Source organism: Anticarsia gemmatalis, chromosome Z, assembly GCF_050436995.1.
Source record: "Anticarsia gemmatalis isolate Benzon Research Colony breed Stoneville strain chromosome Z, ilAntGemm2 primary, whole genome shotgun sequence".
Taxonomy (NCBI): domain Eukaryota; kingdom Metazoa; phylum Arthropoda; class Insecta; order Lepidoptera; family Erebidae; genus Anticarsia; species Anticarsia gemmatalis.
In genome coordinates, this window is record NC_134776.1 from 20,331,325 (window position 1) to 20,352,849 (window position 21,525).

General features: G+C 34.0%; 1 long non-coding RNA gene across 2 annotated transcripts; it reads left to right on the forward strand.

Moving 5' to 3' along the window:
- Positions 1–1,514: 1,514 nt before the first annotated feature.
- On the forward strand, positions 1,515–19,800 carry LOC142986428 (uncharacterized). Of its 2 annotated transcripts, XR_012960366.1 has the most exons (27): positions 1,515–1,831; positions 2,099–2,663; positions 2,943–3,166; positions 3,510–3,816; positions 4,419–4,683; positions 4,948–5,254; positions 5,872–6,153; positions 6,482–6,788; positions 7,296–7,592; positions 7,896–8,128; positions 8,952–9,255; positions 9,853–10,127; positions 10,461–10,695; positions 11,182–11,484; positions 11,798–12,060; positions 12,312–12,615; positions 13,224–13,495; positions 13,738–14,015; positions 14,356–14,591; positions 14,924–15,230; positions 15,522–15,754; positions 16,036–16,268; positions 16,606–16,876; positions 17,119–17,422; positions 17,746–18,049; positions 18,585–18,843; positions 19,354–19,800. It is a non-coding gene; the product is annotated as an uncharacterized LOC142986428 (long non-coding RNA). The 2 variants fall into 2 exon arrangements; XR_012960365.1 differs by lacking the exon at positions 11,798–12,060.
- The last annotated feature ends 1,725 nt before the right edge of the window (positions 19,801–21,525 follow it).

Sequence of the window (21,525 nt, forward strand, 5' to 3'; positions counted from 1 at the left end):
ATTAATATTTTTAATTTTCATAGAGTAAGAGAAACCTTGAATGAAAAGCCGTACGTAAACGTAAAAAGTATTCATTTTCTTACTAGGCTAAAATTACTTTATTTTTTTAACAGCATATCGGAAAGTCATAACGCAGTTAATGGGCGCGAATTCCCAAGTGCAAGGTAGGTATGTTCTTTACTATGATAGGTTTGTTCTTCAATCCAAATCAATACGTAGCCCTCTGCCACGTAGGTACTCGTACACGGAACTTAATACCTAATATAATTTTTGACACTAACATGTATATTGTTATAGAGATTATAAATTATGAAATAGCTGGTTGGTAGGTAATGTAGATAACAATATTATTGGGCTGAAATACGACATCTCTTGCAAAACATGTTTGTTTTCGAATAATATAAAGGCCTCAGCCCACAGTGCGGAGAAGAATACGATAGGGTTTATAATTATTTTATTAACTGTTTAATTCAGAAAAAAGGTGGCCACGTCACTCTTATTGTGTCGAGAGGTCGTGGGTTCGATTCCCTCATGGAACAATTATATTATTTGTGCGATCCACAAGTAGTTGTTTCGGGCTTAGTTATACTTTGAGTCCGATGTTTGTAAAGTCCTCACGACACTAGAGCAACACGCAGTACAGCAGTGGTCTTAAAAAAAACATCCGAAGCTCGTGCCGTTTTCTTCCTTGTATTGCCTCATCTTTCTTGAAACCACAAGTTGTGCAAACAGTTCAGAAGTCATACAATCTTCTTACGGAATTACTTTAGCAATACTCGAAATTTACGACATCAGGAAAACGTGATTACTACCGTGAATTAACAGGAAAACATTGTATTAGTAAAGCTTTTTAAACGGTTATTTGGCTTCAAAAGCCAAGGTTTTTATCGTCAATAGCTGACTGTGAAGGAGAACAAACCTTTCGAAAGAAACAATCACGTGTAATCATTTATGATTACAATGTAGTTTTGTTTTTAAATGTCTGTTAGTTGATTTATCACAAAAAATAAATATTTTTAATTTCGACGATATTCAACAAAAAATGCATATCTTTCCATTTAATAAACTTTTACGTAAGTGTATTGTTCGCGTGGCAAGCTTTTACTAAACCTTAAACTTAGGTATATCTACAGATTATTATCATGGAAAAATGCCAACACCATGCTAAAATATATCTAAATTGGTTCAGCAGTTTAGCCGAGCAAACAGATAGACAAACTTTCGCATTTATAATTTGAATACAAACAATTTACTCTGCCAAACTTGTTACGCGGGGTAAATCCGCCTAATTCATACGCAAGTAAAATTTTCAGTTATTTTTAATTCAAGATTACTTAGTTTCCTTGTGTGTTTAACTTACTCAATACCAATAACCAGTTTCTTATTTTATTCTCCAAAGCTGCCGCAATAACTAAACGCGAGTGTTAGCGTGCCCATAGACAAAAAGCTTGGGACGGGGAGCTTGGAACGGCGCATGAAGCTTTCGGCGTTTGGCACCTGTCATTTCACACAGCGTCGGTCTCGGAACTATTGTACACAAAACAATGGACTATCGAAAATCGTAACGGTAATTTTACGCCGTGAAGTGTAGTGTTAACGAATGATATTTTAATTGCAACCTTTAGGGACGCTTTTGTTTTATATAAGTCATTCAGAAACAAGACAGTTATAACAATTAAAAACGGTTACGGCTTCAACTCAATAGAGCACAAGAACATTTGCTATTACTTGAATTTAATAGAGTAATTGGTGAATGAAGATGTAGTCACAAACGGCCAGGACGGACAGCTCTTCGAACTTCGCTATCAACAAGATTTCACGGCTGATTCAAGTAAGTAGACCGGCAAGCTTGTATGCATTGACCTCGTGGGTTCAACAACATCACAAAATGGCGTCCTAATGTTGTTATTACTGAAGCCGGTCCCTATGCTCTCCTTGTTCAAGTTAGGGAGAGTTACTACATTTCAATCATTTGCTTGAAAACACATGAAGTTAAAATCATTATTTACTTTGTGAAAGAGTTAGAGGTCAATATATTTATGTGTTAATTATTATTGATTGATTTGAATAAACTAAATTTCTAAATGAATAACTTCAGATGCTGGCTATTAGAAGAAAAGGGAGCAGGATCTCAAGCCCAGCAATAAATGGAGAGCCTAAAGCGGACATCTGAATAAGTTGTGAAGATTCATTGACCAATACTTTAATATATTTTAAAATAAAGCAGCCACATTAGGCAAGATAAAGTCATTGTCTTAAAGATAAAGCTCTTCAGTAATTGGACACAAACATATGAGATTTTAAACACACAGAACACACTTCTAAATAATTTATGATGTACATTGATCCTGTACGCTTCGAAACTTGTTTGAGAGCTCAGCACAGTATGCATTTTCCAAAAGCTATGGTTATTACTTGCAATAATCCTCTGCACCATCTCTTGAGGAGTGTCACAATAAACAAGAAAAAGTCAGGGATACTTAGGTATCAGGATATTAGGTTCACTCACCACATTAGCTATAAAAATGGAGTGGATTCCTCACACAAAGAGTATGCAGGGGACCTTATAATGATGACTTACAAGAAGCAAGACAGATATCCAGGTTTCAACAGAAGACTACTTATTGCAAGGACTGTGTACAAGAATGAACTTTTCTTTAATAGTAAGTATCAACTTTTGGCAAACACTGTATAACATACTTTGTACTCTCCCACAAGCCTAGAGCTAGCTCATTCTCATCACCAGATGTTATTTACATATTGTATTCACAGACTACTCTAATGCTTTTGACAGCATCACTCACTCAGTCATTACCCTTTAAATAAAAATATTACAATTTTATTACTCTACTATGAACATGTGGTCTCAGTCTGCTTCCTTCACAGGCTGGTTTCTCTCTTGATTAGTAAGCAATGTATGATGTTTTGTTATTATTTTACAGAATATCCAAGGAAAGCACACAAGCACAACACTGCAGAGTTTTGTGTGTAACATCATGTTTATGTTTCCCTGCATCATCTCTTGAGGAGTGTCACAATAAACTAGAAAAAGCCAGGAATACTTAGACATTCTTAACTCGCCACATTAGCTATGTAAATGGAGTGGATTCCTCACACAAAGAGAATGCAGGGGGACATGTAGTGACAAGTTACAATGTAAAGAATAGTAAGTATTAACTGTTAATCTACCGTTATTGCATTCAATAAATAATATTTTTTAAATGTTGGAAAACAAAAGTGTAAAACACAATTAAGACTTTCTCTGTAGCTCTTCACTGACCACAAAATTAATTAGATATTAGAAATGACTGGTAAACTTTTAAGGCTCCTCAAATGTGTTCAGAGACTGCTGTAAAGCTTTCGACAGCATCACTTATTCAGTCATTAAGATAACTTATGTAGGTACATATACGCAGTGTTATGCATTTAAGCAATGAAAAACAACATAGCACAGTATTAATTAAAGATTACCACACTACAGAATACTTCATGTGAACTGTATTTTACAGAATATCTGATGAAACCTCACAACCACAACACTGCAGAGTTTTGTGTGTAACATCATGTTTATTACCTGCAATAATACTTCCCCTGCATCATCTCTTGAGGAGTGTCACAATAAACTAGAAACATTCAGGAATACTTAGACATTGTTCACTCTTGACATTAGCTATGTAAATGGAGTGGATTCCTCACACAAAGAGAATGCAGGGGTCCTTATAATGATGACTTACAAGAAGCAAGACAAATATCCAAGTTTCAACAGAACACTACTTATTACATAGACTGTGTACAAGAATGAACTTTTCTGTAATAGTAAGTATCAACTGTTTACTACTATATGATTGCTAGATATATTCATTATTCAACTTTTTGACAAGCATTCAAACATTGTATAATATACATTGAATTCTCTCACTAGCTCCAGCTAGCTCATTCTCTTCACCAGATGTTGACGTATTGTATATCTCAGACTTCTCTAAAGCTTTTGACAGCATCACTCACTCAGTCATTAAGAGTGCTTATATAAATACTATGTTATAACCCTCTATCATTACAACCAAGAAATCCAAAACTACATAATTATGACAGTATTTAATTAAGATGACGCACTTCAAACTACATCACATGATATTGTAATAAGATTGTCTTAAATATAAAATTCTCATGTCACAGTGTTCATTCTAGTACTCCTCTGAAATGGCACAATTCTCATGAAATTTTGTGCGCATATTACATAGGTCAGAGAATCGGTCAACACTTATTTTTCATACCCCTTAGTCATTTACCATTATGCCTTATCTTTAAAAATGTACCCTTTCATCAACAACCCCTATTTTTAATAGTCATTTGAAATAGTCTATAAGACAAAGCAAAGTTTGCCGGGTCAGCTAGTTAACAATACATTTATTTTACAGAATACACACAACCACAACACTGCAGTTTTGTGTGTAACATCATGTTTATTACTTACGATAATATTTCCCCTGCATCATCTCTTGAGGAGTGTCACAATAAACTAGAAAAAGTCAGGAATACTTAAGCATTCTTCACTCATGACATTAGCTATGTAAATGGAGTGGATTCCTCACACAAAGAGAATGCAGGGGACCTTATAATGATGACTTACAAGAACATACTAGAAGCAAGACAAATATCCAGGTGTTGTCAACAGCACTTTAAGTAAGTATCCACAATTAACATTCATGCTATTCTTATATCTCTTATATATTCAACTTTTAATCTTAGATAGTTACAAAACACTATGTATATGTACAAATATTCTGCCTTTTCTATGGAGTTATGGATAATATAATATAAGTCCACTTACATCTTATCAAAGCATGGAAACAACATAATACATAAATATGTATTGGAAATTATTACTCTTGAAAATCCTTCACATGACTTAATATGAGACAATTGTAAATTAACTGTATTTTACAGAATATACGAGAAAAGCACACAACCACAACACTACAGAGTTCTGTGTGTAACATCATGTTTATAACTTACAATAATACTTCCCCTGCATCATCTCTTGAGGAGTGTCACAATAAACTAGAAAAAGTCAGGAATACTTAAGCATTCTTCACTCATGACATTAGCTATGTAAATGGAGTGGATTCCTCACACAAAGAAAATGCAGGGGACCTTATAATGATGACTTACAAGAAGCAAGACAAATATCAAGGTTTCAACAGAACACTATCTATTACAAAGACTGTGTACAAGAATGAACTTTTCTGTGATAGTAAGTATCAACAGTTAACTACTACATGATTGCTCTATATAAAATATTATATTCATTATTCAACTTTAATTTCAAATGTTAACAAATATTGTATAATATACATTGAACTCTCTCACTAGCTCTAGCTAGCTCATTCTCTTCACCAGATGTTGACATATTGTATATCTCAGTCTAAAGCTTTTGACAACATCACTCACTCAGTCATTAAGAGTGCTTATATTAGTACTATGTTATAACCCTCTATCATTACAACCAAGAAATCCAAAACTACATACTTATGACAGTATTTAATTAAGATGACGCACTTGAAAATACATCAATAACAATCACCATCAGCCTAGCCTTTCTTCCAATTATATTGGAGTCAACTTCTAGTACCACCCAGATGCTGCTGGATACCAGTATGTTACATGAAGTGACTGCCGATCAGACCTCCACAACCCAGTTACCTGGGTATGACTGGTTGTCAGACTTTCAAGCTTCTGACAACTGTTAACGACTGCCATAGATATTCGAAAGTGACAGCCGACCCACAATTTAATGTGACTTCCAAAACATGACCCACTTTTAAGTCCTTCACATGATATGAGATTATTAGCAATAAACTCATTTTTCAGATTGTTCGAGAAAATCCCACAACTACAACACTACAGAGTTTTGTGTGTAACATCATGTTTATTACTTGCAACAGTACTTCCCCTGCATCATCTCTTGAGGAGTGTCACAATAAACTAGAAAAAGTCAGGAATACTTAAGCATTCTTCGACGACATTAGCTATTTAAATGGAGTGTATTCCTCACACAAAGAGGATGCAGGGGACCTTATAATGATGACTTACAAGAAGCAACACAAATATCCAGGTTTCAACAGAAAACTACTTATTACAAAGTTTGTAATAGTAAGTGTCACCATTTAACTACTATATGATTGCTAGATATATTATATTCACTTTTCAACTTTTAACAAACATTGTATAATATACATTGTACTCTCTCACTAGCTCTAGCTAGCTCATTCTCTCCACCAGATGTTGACATATTGTATTCACAGACTACTCCAAAGCTTTTGACAGCATCACTCACTCAGTCATTAATTACCCTTTAACTAAGAATGTTACATTTCTATTACACTACTATTGAGATGTGATCTCACAATCTGCTACCTTTGTGGGCTGGTTTCTCTCTTGATTAATAAGGAATGTATGATGTTTTGTTGTCATTTTACAGAATATCTGATGAGACCCCACAATCACAACAATACACAGTTTTGTGTGTAACATCATGTTTATAACTTGCAATAATACTTCCCCTGCATCATCTCTTGAGGAGTGTCACAATAAACTACAAAAAGTCAGGAATACTTAAGCATTCTTCACTCATGACATTAGCTATGTAACTGGAGTGGATTCCTCACACAAAGAGAATGCAGGGGACCTTATAATGATGACTTACAAGAAGCAACATAAATGTCCAGGTTTCAACAGAAAACTTCTTATTGCCAAGACTGTGTACAAGAATGAACTTTTCCATAATAGTAAGTATCAACAAGTTACTTCAATATGATTCTTAGATATATTCAATATTCAACTTTTTGACAAAGATTCAAACATTGTATAATGTACATTGAACTCTCTCACTAGCTATATCTAGCTCATTCTCTTCACCAGATGTTGATATATTGTATATCTCTGACTACTCTAACACTTTTGACAGCATCACACACTCAGTCATTAAGAGTGCAGAGATAACAATCACCATCAGCCTAGCCTTTCTTCCAACTATATTGGAATCGGCTACTAGTGCCACCAAATGCAGCTGGATACCAGTATGTTACATGAAGCGACTGCCTATCAGACCTCCACAACCCAGTTACCTGGGTACGACTGGTTGTCAGACTTTCAAGCTTCTGACTACTGTTAACGACTGTCATAGATATTCGAAAATGACAGCCAACTTACAATTTAATGTGACTTCCAAAACATGACCCACTTTTAAGTCCTTCACATGATATGAGATTATTAACAATAAACTTCATTTTCAGATTATTCGAGAAAATCACACAACTACAACACTAAAGAGTTTTGTGTGTAACATATTTATTACTTGCAATAATATCCTGCATCATCTCTTGAGGAGTGTCACAATAAACTAGAAACATCCAGGAATACTTAGACATTCTGCGACGACATTAGCTATGTAACTGGAGTGGATTCCTCACACAAAGAGAATGCAGGGGACCTTATAATGATCACTTACAAGAAGCAACACAAATATCCAGGTTTCAACAGAACACTACTTATTACAAAGACAGTGCACTAGAATGAACTTTTCTATAATAGTAAGTATCAACAGTTTACTTCAATATAGTTGCTACATATATTATACCTATTCATTACTCAACGATTAGTCTCAGATGTTATCAAACATAGTATACATACGGTGGACTCTCTCACTAGCTCTAGCTAGCTCATTCTCTCCACCAGATGTTGACATATTGTATTCACAGACTACTCTAAAGCTTTTGACAGCATCACTCACTCCGTCATTAAGACTAGTCATATTAGCACAAGCACAAATGACAGTATGTATAAAAAATTACCCACTTCATAATTCAAACTAATTATTAAACTGTATTTTACAGAATATCTGAGGAAAGCACACAACCACAACACTGCAGTTTTGTGTGTAACATCATGTTTATTACTTACGATAATATTTCCCCTGCATCATCTCTTGAGGAGTGTCACAATAAACTAGAAAAAGTCAGGAATACTTAAGCATTCTTCAACGACATTAGCTATGTAAATGGAGTGGATTCCTCACACAAAGAAAATGCAGGGGGACATGTACTGAAAAGTTGCAATGCAAAGAATAGTAAGTATTAACTGTTAACCTTCCGTTATTGCATTCAATAAATAATATTTTTTAAAACACAATTTAGACTTTCTCTGTAGCTCTTCACTGACCACACTATTAATCCATACTAATTCCATACTATTCCATACTTCCATACTAATATTATAAATGCGAAAGTAACTCTGTCTGTCTGTCTGTCTGTCTGTCTGCTACTCAATCACGTCTAAACTACTGAACCAATTTGCATGAAATTTGGTATGGAGATATTTTGATACCCGAGAAAGGACATAGGCTACTTTTTACTCCGGGAAAATGACGCAATTCCCGGGAAAATTCAGAAAATTCAACGAAGTCGCGAAAAATCAATATTGTAATGACATTGAATTAACAAAATTCCGTTGCCATGGCAACTGTTTTAATGGCGGATATCTTAGCGCGACTTCGTTATACTAAGAGAAATAAATAATTTTGAGAATATTTTTCGTGAAAAAAAAAGCATATTTTATATCATCACGCTACGACCAATAGGAGCAGAGTAGGTAACAGTAAAAAGTGTTACAAAAACATGGAAAATTCTGACCCATTCTCTTTTATGTGACGCAAGCGAAGTAGCGCGGGTCAGCTAGTAAGATAATAAAAGAGACTGGAAAACTTAAGGCTCCTCAAATGTGTTCAGAGACTGCTGTAAAGCTTTCGACAGCATCAATATTCAGTCATTAAGACAACTTATGTAGGTACATATACGCAGTGTTATGCATTCAAGCAATGAAAAACAACACAGCACAGTATTAATTAAAGATTACCACACTACAAAATACTTCATGTGAACTGTATTTTACAGAATATCCGACGAAAAGGCACAACCACAACACTACAGAGTTTTGTGTGTAACATCATGTTTATAACTTGCAATAATACTTCCCCTGCATCATCTCTTGAGGAGTGTCACAATAAACTAGAAAAAGTCAGGAATACTTAAGCATTCTTCAACGACATTAGCTATGTAAATGGAGTGGATTCCTCACACAAAGAGAATGCTGGGGACCTTATAATGTTGACTTACAAGAAGCAACGCAAATATGGAGGTTTCAACAGAAGACTACTTATTACAAAGACTGTGTACAAGAATGATTAACTTTGCAATAGTAAGTATCAACAGTTAACTACTATATGATTGCTAGATATATTATATCCATTTTTCAACTTTTAACAAATATTGTATGACATACTTTGAATTCTCTCACTAGCTCTAGCTAGCTCGTTCTCTTCACAAGATTTTGAAATATTGTATTCACAGACTACTCCAATCTTTTGACAACATCACTCACTCAGTCATTAAGAGTGCTTATATTAGTACTATGTTATAACCCTTTAATCATTCTAACCAAGAAATCCAAAACTACATACTTTTAACAGTATCTAATTAAGATGACATACTTCAAAATACATCACAAGATACTGTTATTAGATTGTCTTATAAATAAAATTCTCATGTCACAATGTTCATTCTAATACTCCTCTGAAACGGCACAATTCTCATGAAATTTTGTGAGCATATTACATAGGTCAGAGAATCGGTCAACACCTATTTTTCATACCCCTTAGTAATTTACCGTTATGCCTTATCTTTAAATGTTTACTATTTCATCAACAACCCCTATTATTAATAGTCATTTTAGATAATCTATAAGACAAAACAAAGTTTGCGGGGTCAGCTAATTAACAATACATTAATTTTACAGAATATACACAACCACAGCACTGCAGAGTTTAGTGTAACATCATGTTTCCCCTGCATTATCTCTTGAGGAGTGTCACAATAAACTAGAAAAAGTCAGGAATACTTAAGCATTCTTCACTTACCACATTAGCTATGTAAATGGAGTTGATTCCTCACACAAAGAGAATGCAGGGGTCCTTATAATGATCTATTACAAGAAGCAAGACAAATATCCAGGTTTCAACACAAGACTACTTATTGCAAGGACTGTGTACAAGAATAATTAACTTTGTAATAGTAAGTATGAAGAGTTAACTTCAATATGATTGCTAGATATATTATATTCATTATTCACCTTCAATTTTAAATGTTAACAAACTTTGTACAACATACATTGTACTCTCTCACTAGCTCCAGCTAGCTCGTTCTCTTCACCAGATGTTAACATATTGTGACTACTCTAAAGCTTTTGACAACATCACTCACTCAGTCATTAATTACCCTTTAACTAAGAATGTTACAGTTCTATTACACTACTATGGACATGTAGTCTCACAGACTGCTACCTTTGTGGGCTGGTTTCTCTCTTGATTAGTAAGTAATGTATGATGTTTTGTTATCATTTTACAGAATATCTGATGAAACCACAACCACAACACTGCAGAGTTTTGTGTGTAACATCATGTTTATAACTTACAATAATACTTCCCCTGCATCATCTCTTGAGGAGTGTCACAATAAACTAGAAAAAGTCAGGAATACTTAAGCATTCTTCAACGACATTAGCAATGTAAATGTTCTGGATTCCTCACACAAAGAGAATGCAGGGGGACATGTAATGACAAGTTGCAAAATGCAAAGAATAGTAAGTATTAACTGTTAACCTTCTGTAATTGCAAATTAAATCTATAAATGGTTATGATACACTTTTTGGCAAGCAATTGTTTTAAGTGTAAAACACAATTTTGGCTTTCTCTTTAGCTCTTCACTGACCACACTATTAATAAGATAATAAGAGAGACTGGAATACTTTAAAGGCTCCATAAATAATGTGTTCAGAGACTACTCTAAAGCTTTCGACAGCATCACTTACCGCCGGATTCTGAGGTACATTTAGCGGTAGTTTATCTATTCAAAAGTGTCAAAACTCATATAAAAAAAACCGTAATTGAAAAGATAAACTACCGTTAAATGTACTCAGAAACCGGGGGTTATTCAGTCATTAAGATAACTTATGTAGGTACATATGTATACGCAGTGTGACGAATTCAAGCAATGAAAAACAACACAGCACAGAATTAATTAAAAATTACCACGCTACAAAATACTTCATGTAAACTGTATTTTACAGAATATCCGACGAAAAGGCACGACCGCAACACTACACAGCTTTGTGTGTAACATCATGTTTAATTCTTGCAATAATACTTCCCCTGCATCATCTCTTGAGGAGTGTCACAATAAACTAGAAAAAGTCAGGAATACTTAAGCATTCTTCACTCATGACATTAGCTATGTAAATGGAGTGGATTCCTCACACAAAGAGAATGCAGGGGACCTTATAATGATGACAAGAAGCAAGACAAATATCCAGGTTTCAACAGAAGATTACTTATTACAAAGACTGTGCACTAGAATGAACTTTTCTATTATAGTAAGTATGAACAGTTTACTTCATTATAGTTCCTAGATATATTATACCTATTCATTATTTAACTAGTAGTCTCAGATGTTAACAAACATAGTATAACATACGGTGGACACTCTCACTAGCTCTAGCTAGCTTGTTCTCTCCACCAGATGTTGACATATTGTAACACAGACTACTCTAAAGCTTTTGACAGCATCACTCACTCAGTCATTAAGACTAGTTATATTAGCAAAAGCACAAATGACAGTATGTATTAAAGATGACCCACTTCATAAATCAAGCTAATCTTTAAACTGTATTTTACTGAATATCCAAGGAAAGTACACAACCACAACACTGCAGAGTTTTGTGTGTAACATCATGTTTATAACTTGCAATAATACTTCCCCTGCATCATCTCTTGAGGAGTGTCACAATAAACTTCAAAAAGTCAGGAATACTTAAGCATTCTTCACTCATGACATTAGCTATGTAAATGGAGTGTATTCCTCACACAAAGAGAATGCAGGGGACCTTATAACTTATGACTTACAAAAAGCAAGAGAAATATCCAGGTGTTAATTGTCAACAGCACTTTAAGTAAGTATCAAAAATTAACATTTATGATATTCTTAAAAATCATTTATATTCAACTTTTAATCTTAGATAGTTACAAAACACTTTGTATATGTACAAATATTGTACCTTTTCTATGGAGTTATGGATAATATAATATTAGTCCACTTACATCTTATCAAAGCATGGAAAACAACATAATACATAAATATTACTCTCGAAAATCCCTCACATGACTTAATATCAGATCATTAATAATTAACTGTATTTTACAGAATACTCAACAAAAGCACACAACCACAACACTGCAGAGTTCTGTGTGTAACATCATGTTTATAACTTCCAATAATACTTCCCCTGCATCATCTCTTGAGGAGTGTCACAATAAACTACAAAAAGTCAGGAATACTTAAGCATTCTTCGACGACATTAGCTATTTAAATGGAGTTGATTCCTCACACAAAGAGAATGCAGGGGACCTTATAATGATGACTTACAAGAAGCAAGACAAATATCCAGGTTTCAACAGAAGACTACTTATTACAAAGTCTGTGTACAAGAATGAACTTTTCTGTAATAGTAAGTATCAACAGTTAACTACTATATGATTGTTAGATAAATTATATATATTAATTTTTCAACTTATAACAAACATTGTATAATATACATTGAACTCTCTCACTAGCTCTAGCTAGCTCATTCTCATCACCAGATGTTGACATATTGTATTCACAGACTACTCTAAAGCCTTTGACAGCATCACTCACTCAGTCTTTAAGAGTGCTTATATTAGTACTATGTTATAACCTTCTATTATTCCAACCAAGAAATCCAAAACTACATACTTATGACAGTATTTAATTAAGATGACGCACTTGAAAATACATCAATAACAATCACCATCAGCCTAGCCTTTCTTCCAATTATATTGGAGTCAACTTCTAGTACCACCCAGATGCAGCTGGATACCAGTATGTTATATGAAGCGACTGCCTATCAGACCTCCACATTACAGTTACCTGGGTACGACTGGTTGTCAGACTTTCAAGCTTCTGACAACTGTTAACGACTGCCATAGATATTCGAAAGTGACAGCCGACCCACAATTTAATCTGACTTCCAAAACATGACCCACTTTTAAGTCCTTCACATGATATGAGATTATTAGCAATAAACTCATTTTTCAGATTGTTCGAGAAAATCCCACAACTACAACACTACAGAGTTTTGTGTGTAACATCATGTTTATTACTTGCAACAGTACTTCCCCTGCATCATCTCTTGAGGAGTGTCACAATAAACTACAAAAAGTCAGGAATACTTAGACATTCTTCACTCACCACATTAGCTATTTAAATGGAGTGTATTCCTCACACAAAGAGAATGCAGGGGACCTTATAATGAAGACTTACAAGAAGCAACACAAATACCCAGGTGTTAATTGTCAACAGCACTTTAAGTAAGTGTCAACAATTAACATTCATGTTATTCTTAATCTTAGATAGTTACAAAACACTTTGTATATGTACAAATATTCTGCCTTTACTATGGAGTTATGGATAGTATAATATTTGTCCACTTACATCTTATCAAAGCAATGGAAAACAACATAGTACATAAATATGTATTGGATATTATTATTCTCGAAAATCCATCTCATGACTTTATGTCAGGTCATTAATAATTAACTGTATTTTACAGAATATTCAACAAAAGCACACAACCACAACACTACAGAGTTTTGTGTACTTCCCCTGCATCATCTCTTGAGGAGTGTCACAATAAACTACAAAAAGTCAGGAATACTTAAGCATTCTTCACTCATGACATTAGCTATGTAAATGGAGTGTATTCCTCACACAAAGAGAATGCAGGGGACCTTATAATGATTACTTACAAGAAGCAAGACAAATATCCAGGTTTCAATGGAAGACAATTTATTACAAAGACTGTGCACTAGAATGTACTTTTCTGTAATAGTAAGTATCAACAGTTTACTTCATTATAGTTGCTAGATATATTATACCTATTCATTACTCAACGATTAGTCTCAGATGTTAACAAACATAGTATAACATACATTAAACTCTCACAAGCTCTAGCTATCTCATTCTCTTCACCACATGTTGATAGAGTGTACTCTCTAGACTACTCTAAAGCTTTTGACAGCATCACATACTCAGTCATTAACCTTTAAATAAGGATATTACATTTCTATTACACTACTATGGACATGTAGTCTCACAGACTGCTACCTTTGTGGGCTGGTTTCTCTTTTGATTAGTAAGTAATGTATGATGTTCTGTTATTATTTTACAGAATATCTGATGAAAACACAACCACAACACTGCAGAGTTTTGTGTGTAACATCATGTTTATTACCTGCAATAATACTTCCCCTGCATCATCTCTTGAGGAGTGTCACAATAAACTAGAAAAAGTCAGGAATACTTAAGCATTCTTCGAAGACATAAGCTACGTAAATGAAGTGTATTCCTCACACAAAGAGAATGCAGGGGAATATTTAATGACAAGTTGCATAAATGCAAATAAGAGTAAGTATTAAACGTAAACCTTCTGTTGTTGCACTTTTTGGCAAACAATTGTTTTAAGTGTAAAACACAATTTACACTTTTTCTGTAGCTCTTCACTGACCACAAAATTAATTAGATATTAGAAATGACTGGTAAACTTTAAAGGCTCCATAAATTGTGTGTTTAGAGACTACTCTAAAGCTATCGACAGCATCACTCATTCAGTCATTAAGATAACTTATGTAGGTACATATACGCAGTGTTATGCATTCAAGCAATGAAAAACCACACAGCACAGTATTAATTAAAGATTACCACACTACAGAATACTTCATGTGAACTGTATTTTACAGAATATCTGATGAAACCTCACAACCACAACACTGCAGAGTTTTGTGTGTAACATCATGTTTATAACTCACAATAATACTTCCCCTGCATCATCTCTTGAGGAGTGTCACAATAAACTACAAAAAGTCAGGAATACTTAAGCATTCTTCACTCATGACATTAGCTATGTAAATGGAGTGGATTCCTCACACGAAGAGAATGCAGGGGACCTTATAATGATGACTTACAAGAAGCAAGACAAATATCCAAGTTTCAACAGAACACTACTTATTACATAGACTGTGTACAAGAATGAACTTTTCTGTAATAGTAAGTATCAACTGTTTACTACTATATGATTGCTAGATATATTCATTATTCAACTGTTTGACAAGCATTCAAACATTGTATAACATTCTTTGTACTCTCTCACTAGCTCTAGCTGGCTTGTTCTCTTCACAAGATGTTGACATATTGTATTTACAGACTACTCTAAAGCTTTTCACAACATCACTCACTCAGTCATTAAAACTGCTTATATTAGCACAAGCACAAATGACAGTATGTATTAAAGATGACCCACTTCATAAACCAAACTAATCATTAAACTGTATTTTACAGAGTATCTCAGGAAAGATCACAACCACAACACTACAGAGTTTTGTGTGTAACATCATGTTTATTACTTGCAATTATACTTCCCCTGCATCATCTCTTGAGGAGTGTCACAATAAACTAGAAACATCCAGGAATACTTAGACATTGTTCCCTCTTGACATTAGCTATGTCAATGGTCTGGATTCCTCACACAAAGAGAATGCAGGAGGAAATAACAAGTTGCAATGCAAAGAATAGTAAGTATTAAGTGTTAACCTTCTTTCATTGCAATTTTTTTAAATTCTATACTTAAATGTTGGCAAACAATTGTTTAAAGTGTAAAACACAATTTAGACTTTCTCACTAGCTCTTCTCTGACCGCAATGATACTAGAAAAGATTGGTTAAGTTAAATGCCTAAATAATGTGTTCAGGGACTACTTTAAAGCTAAATTGCTAAAACTAGCACAAGCACAATGACAATATGATTTAACAATGAACTTAAAAATCCATACTTATCATTAAACTGTATTTTACAGAACATCCAAGGACTGCACACTACCACAACACTGCACAGTTTTGTGTAACATCATGTTTATAACTTACAATAATACTTCCCCTGCATCATCTCTTGAGGAGTGTCACAATAAACTAGAAAAAGTCAGGAATACTTAAGCATTCTTCGACGACATTAGCTATTCAAATGGAGTGGATTCCTCACACAAAGAGAATGCAGGAGGACATGTAATGACAAGTTGCAATGCAAAGAATAGTAAGTATTAACTGTTAACCTTCTGTTATTGCAATTTTTTAATTCTATATTAAAATGTTGGCAAACAATTGTTTAAAGTGTAGAACACAATTTAGACTTTCTCACTAGCTCTTCTCTGACCACAATGATACTAGAAAAAATTGGTTCAGTTAAATACTCAAATAATATGTTCAGGGACTGCTCTAAAGCTATCGACAGCATCACTCATTCAGTCATTAAGATAACTTATGTAGGTACATATACACCCTGTGCTAAGCATTCAAGCAATACAACATAGCACAGTATTAATTAAAGATTACCACACTACAGAATACTTCATGTGAACTGTATTTTACAGAATATCTGATGAAACCTCACAACCACAACACTGCACAGTTTTGTGTGTAACATCATGTTTATAACTCACAATAATACTTCCCTGCATCATCTCTTGAGGAGTGTCACAATAAACTACAAAAAGTCAGGAATACTTAAGCATTCTTCACTCATGACATTAGCTATGTAAATGGAGTGTATTCCTCACACAAAGAGAATGCAGGGGACCTTATAATGATGACTTACAAGAAGCAAGACAAATACCCAGGTGTTAATCGTCAACAGCACTCTAAGTAAGTGTCAACAATTAACATTCATGTTATTCTTAATCTTAGATAGTTACAAAACACTTTGTATATGTACAAATATTCTGCCTTTACTATGGAGTTATGGATAGTATAATATTTGTGCACTTACATCTTATCAAAGCAATGGAAAACAACATAATACATAAATATGTATTGGTTATTATTATTCTCGAAAATCCATCACATGACTTTATATCAGGTCATTAATAATTAACTGTATTTTACAGAATATTCAACAAAAGCACACAACCACAACACTGCAGAGTTTTGTGTGTAACATCATGTTTATTACCTGCAATAATACTTCCCCTGCATCATCTCTTGAGGAGTGTCACAATAAACTAGAAAAAGTCAGGAATACTTAAGCATTCTTCGACGACATTAGCTATTTAAATGGAGTGGATTCCTCACACAAAGAGAATGCAGGGGACCTTATAATGATGACTTACAAGAAGCAAGACAAATATCCAGGTTTCAACAGAAGACTACTTATTACAAAGACTGTGTACAAGAATGATTAACTTTGCAATAGTAAGTATCAACAGTTAACTACTATATGATTGCTAGATATATTATATTCATTTCTCAACTTTTAACAAACATTGTATAACATTCTTTGAACTCTCTCACTAGCTCTAGCTAGCTCATTCTCTCCACCAGATGTTGACATATTGTAACACAGACTACTCTAAAGCTTTTGACAACATCACTCACTCAGTCATTAACTTTGAACTAAGAATGTTACAGTTCTATTACACTACTATGGGCATGTAGTCTCACAGACTGCTACCTTTGTGGGCTGGTTTCTCTCTTGATTAGTAAATAATGTATGATGTTTTGTTATCATTTTTCAGAATATCTGATGAAACCCCACAATCACAACAGTACAGAGTTTTGTGTGTAACATCATGTTTATAACTTACAATAATACTTCCCCTGCATCATCTCTTGAGGAGTGTCACAATAAACTACAAAAAGTCAGGAATACTTAAGCATTCTTCGAAGACATTAGCTAAGTAAATGGAGTGGATTCCTCACACACAGAGAATGCAGGGGACCTTATAATGAGGACCTACAAGAAGCAACACAAATATCCAGGTTTCAACAGAACACTACTTATTACAAAGACTGTGTACAAGAATGATTAACTTCGTAATAGTTAAGTATCAACAGTTAACTACTATACGATTGCTAGATATATTCATTACTAGCTGACCTGCGCAACTTCGCTTGCGTCACATAAGAGAATCATAATTTTCCCCGTTTTTGTAACATTTTTTACTGCTACTCTGCTCCTATTGGTCGTAGCGTAATGATATATAGCCTATAACCTTCCTCGATACATGGACTATCTAACATTGAAATAATTTTTCAAATCGGACCAGTAGTTCCTGAGATTAGCGCGTTCAAACAAACAAACTCTTCAGCTTTATAATATTAGTATAGATTCAACTTGAATTTTAAATGTTAACAAACATTGTATAATATACATTGTACTTTCTTACTAGCTCTAGCTAACTCGTTCTTTTCACCAGATGTTGACATATTGTATTCACAGACTACTCTAAAGCTTTTGACAGCATCACTCACTCAGTCATTAAGACTAGTTATATTAGCACAAGCACAAATGACAGTATGTATAAAAAATTACCCACTTCATAATCCAAACTAATCATTAAACTGTATTTTACAGAATATCTGATGAAAGCCCACAACCACAATGCACAGTTTTGTGTGTAACATCATGTTTATTACTTGCAATAATACTTGCCCTGCATCATCTCTTGAAGAGTGTCACAATAAACTAGAAACATCCAGGAATACTTAAGCATTCTTCACTCATGACATTAGCTATGTACATGGAGTGGATTCCTCACACAAAGAGAATGCAGGGGACCTTATAACTTATGACTTACAAAAAGCAAGAAAAGACATCCTAACATTTGAAAATAGTAAGTATCAACATTATATTTATTCTTATAGTGCATCACACGACACGACATAACTGACTGTCTAAGGTTAATAATGGTTACAAACTACTATCCTACTGAACATGATTTTTATTTAAAGTGCAAAGCATATTTTATGGTTCTGACTTAAACACTTATGGATCAAACGTTTTTCGCTCTTAATTGAATAAGCCTTAATACATAATTTGTTTCGACTATTAGCTTTAATCAGTATCACTGAATGACCCCCGGTTTCTGAGGTACATTTAGTGGTAGTTTATCTAAACTCAGTTCACTAGTCATAGACTCTGTGACTCATAACTACACAACCAAGACAATGAGCACACCATTAATTGATATAAACCTTTTTTTTTTTTTTTTTAATAACCCATATCTGTCCCACTGCAGGGCAAGGGTCTCCTCCCAAACGAGGGGGAGGGGTTAGGCCTTGAGTCCACCACGCTGGCCAAGTATAATAAACTTATATTTTAATGATTATGTCATAAATTTCAGATGCTGGCTGTCAGAACACATAAGAAGCCTTCAAGTCTTGACACACCAGTACCACAGCCCAGCAGTGGAAACCCAACATTTTCTAGTTAAACATACAATATTACGTTACACTAAAACTCACAAGATGTTAGATTCAAACTTTGAAATCCACAATATCATTAGTTTGCAGGCCTCACAAATAATTGTTAATGGACAATGCTTTGTGCATTATCATAAGATACCAGGTCACTACAAAACATCACAAACTTGAATTTTTAAAAACCTTCTGTAAACTGTTAAACCGATACTATAAACTAATTCAGTTTCAATGGTCCAGAAAATGTCTGGGACAAAGAAATTGAGAGATTTTGAATAGTCCTGTATTTGTGTTTTATAGAAAAGGTTTTAGCAATTTATTGTATTAACTTTCCTTGAGGGGTATTAGTGTCCTAATATACTTTCAGTGAATATAAAGTTGTCCTTTTATTTATCTTATCCTCAGACCAAGATGCGATTATCAATTCAAATCATTGAGTGGTCAGAATATGGTGTGTACAATGTATAACTTTCATGATTTGAATGAAACCTTTTTTGGTTATTCAAATCTAGACAACTTATAGGCCTGTACTTATTTTGAATTTAGTATTCCTGGTGTAGATTGTAAACAAGCTATGGCATTTAACCAAATAATGATGCCCCTGATGAGGATTTTCTCCTAAGAGTTTTAAATATAAAGTCTCAAGGTTAGTCTTCCAACATGGAACTATAAAACCCCAGCTACAAAGTACTGCTTAGCAAAAATTGTTGTGTAGGTACCTACCTAGGTATATTGTTAATTTTAGATTAATATGAAATTGAAGATAATGGTATGGCAATCAAAACTCCCTTAACATCGCGAACAAAGTTTTAGACACAAACTAGTACAAAGTAATAATTTTGTGTCTATTCTATTTTCTTACTTTTGACTATAAAAGGAACTCTTATAAACTTGCGTTAATATAACTTTTTAGAACCATTTTATTTATATACCTGTGTATGTGTCGCCAGACCTCTTCAATTGTTTCTAAAAGCAAACTCAATGTAGACCTAGGTCACCCAGTGCAGAGGACTCTAGGTTGTCTGTTCTATCAATTTCAACAGGGCATAGCGCCCCGCAATTCCTTCCAAGCGGACCTGAAATCGTAATATGATTAATCGAAATCGAAGATTTTCAACGAAATAAAGCTAAATAACTTAAAGAGTTTTAAGGTACAATACCTTATTTGTTGCCCGACTTTTCAATCGAAATACATCGACCATAGTCACGGGGAGACTGATGTAGCTGCCAAGCGTCGTCTCCTTGTGGCGCGAGTTTGATGCCTACCTACCCTCACATGGGCTTCACTATTTTTAAATTGTTTCCAACAAATAACTTTAAAATTCTCATCGCGTTTAAAACCCGTATTTAGCAATTTAACAATAATGGTAGGAACCAATAATGCTAAATACTCTAATTTTAGAAAATGTATGTAATGATAAATCGATTTTTGGCGCCATTACATATATGAATGAAACGGAATATAAAAAATAAAATTATTGTTTACTGCCAGTAAAAAAAAAACAAAGTTAGAGGTTCTTCCCGTAAAAAATAATGGGTATCTACTATCTATTAATTATTATTAAATTGTTCAGGGAGTCACATCATAAAGGGAAGACAATATAATGTCTGGATTATCACCATGTAGTGACCGGGAAAGATATAGGAGAAGATATCTTTTGGATATAAATTAATATAAACGTGCTCCTGTTATATCCTGTGCCACACATAGTCTACTTTTCTTTGAATATCGTGGACATGAACGAAAGCCCTCAAATTGCAATCATTTTTATCAACGTGTGTAGTAGGTATAAACTTAAAATTTTCTTTTATAAATTACCTACCTACTATGTGTCCTTCTTTAATGAATATCTGGATTAGGCGTAGGAATACTAGGAATACCTTCCTATATATTTGAAGGTATTTACCTATTTTGAAAGGTAGGTATCTAAATAATTATTATTACTTATGTATAGGGTTTAATGCAATATCCTCCACTTCCATGAAGAGCAAACGACTGAAGAGTCCGTATCTTCCTGATCGCTAGAAGTAGGTAGGTAGGTATACCTATCCTATGCCTCGTTTTACAACCAAGAAAGTTGGTACATTATCATCTA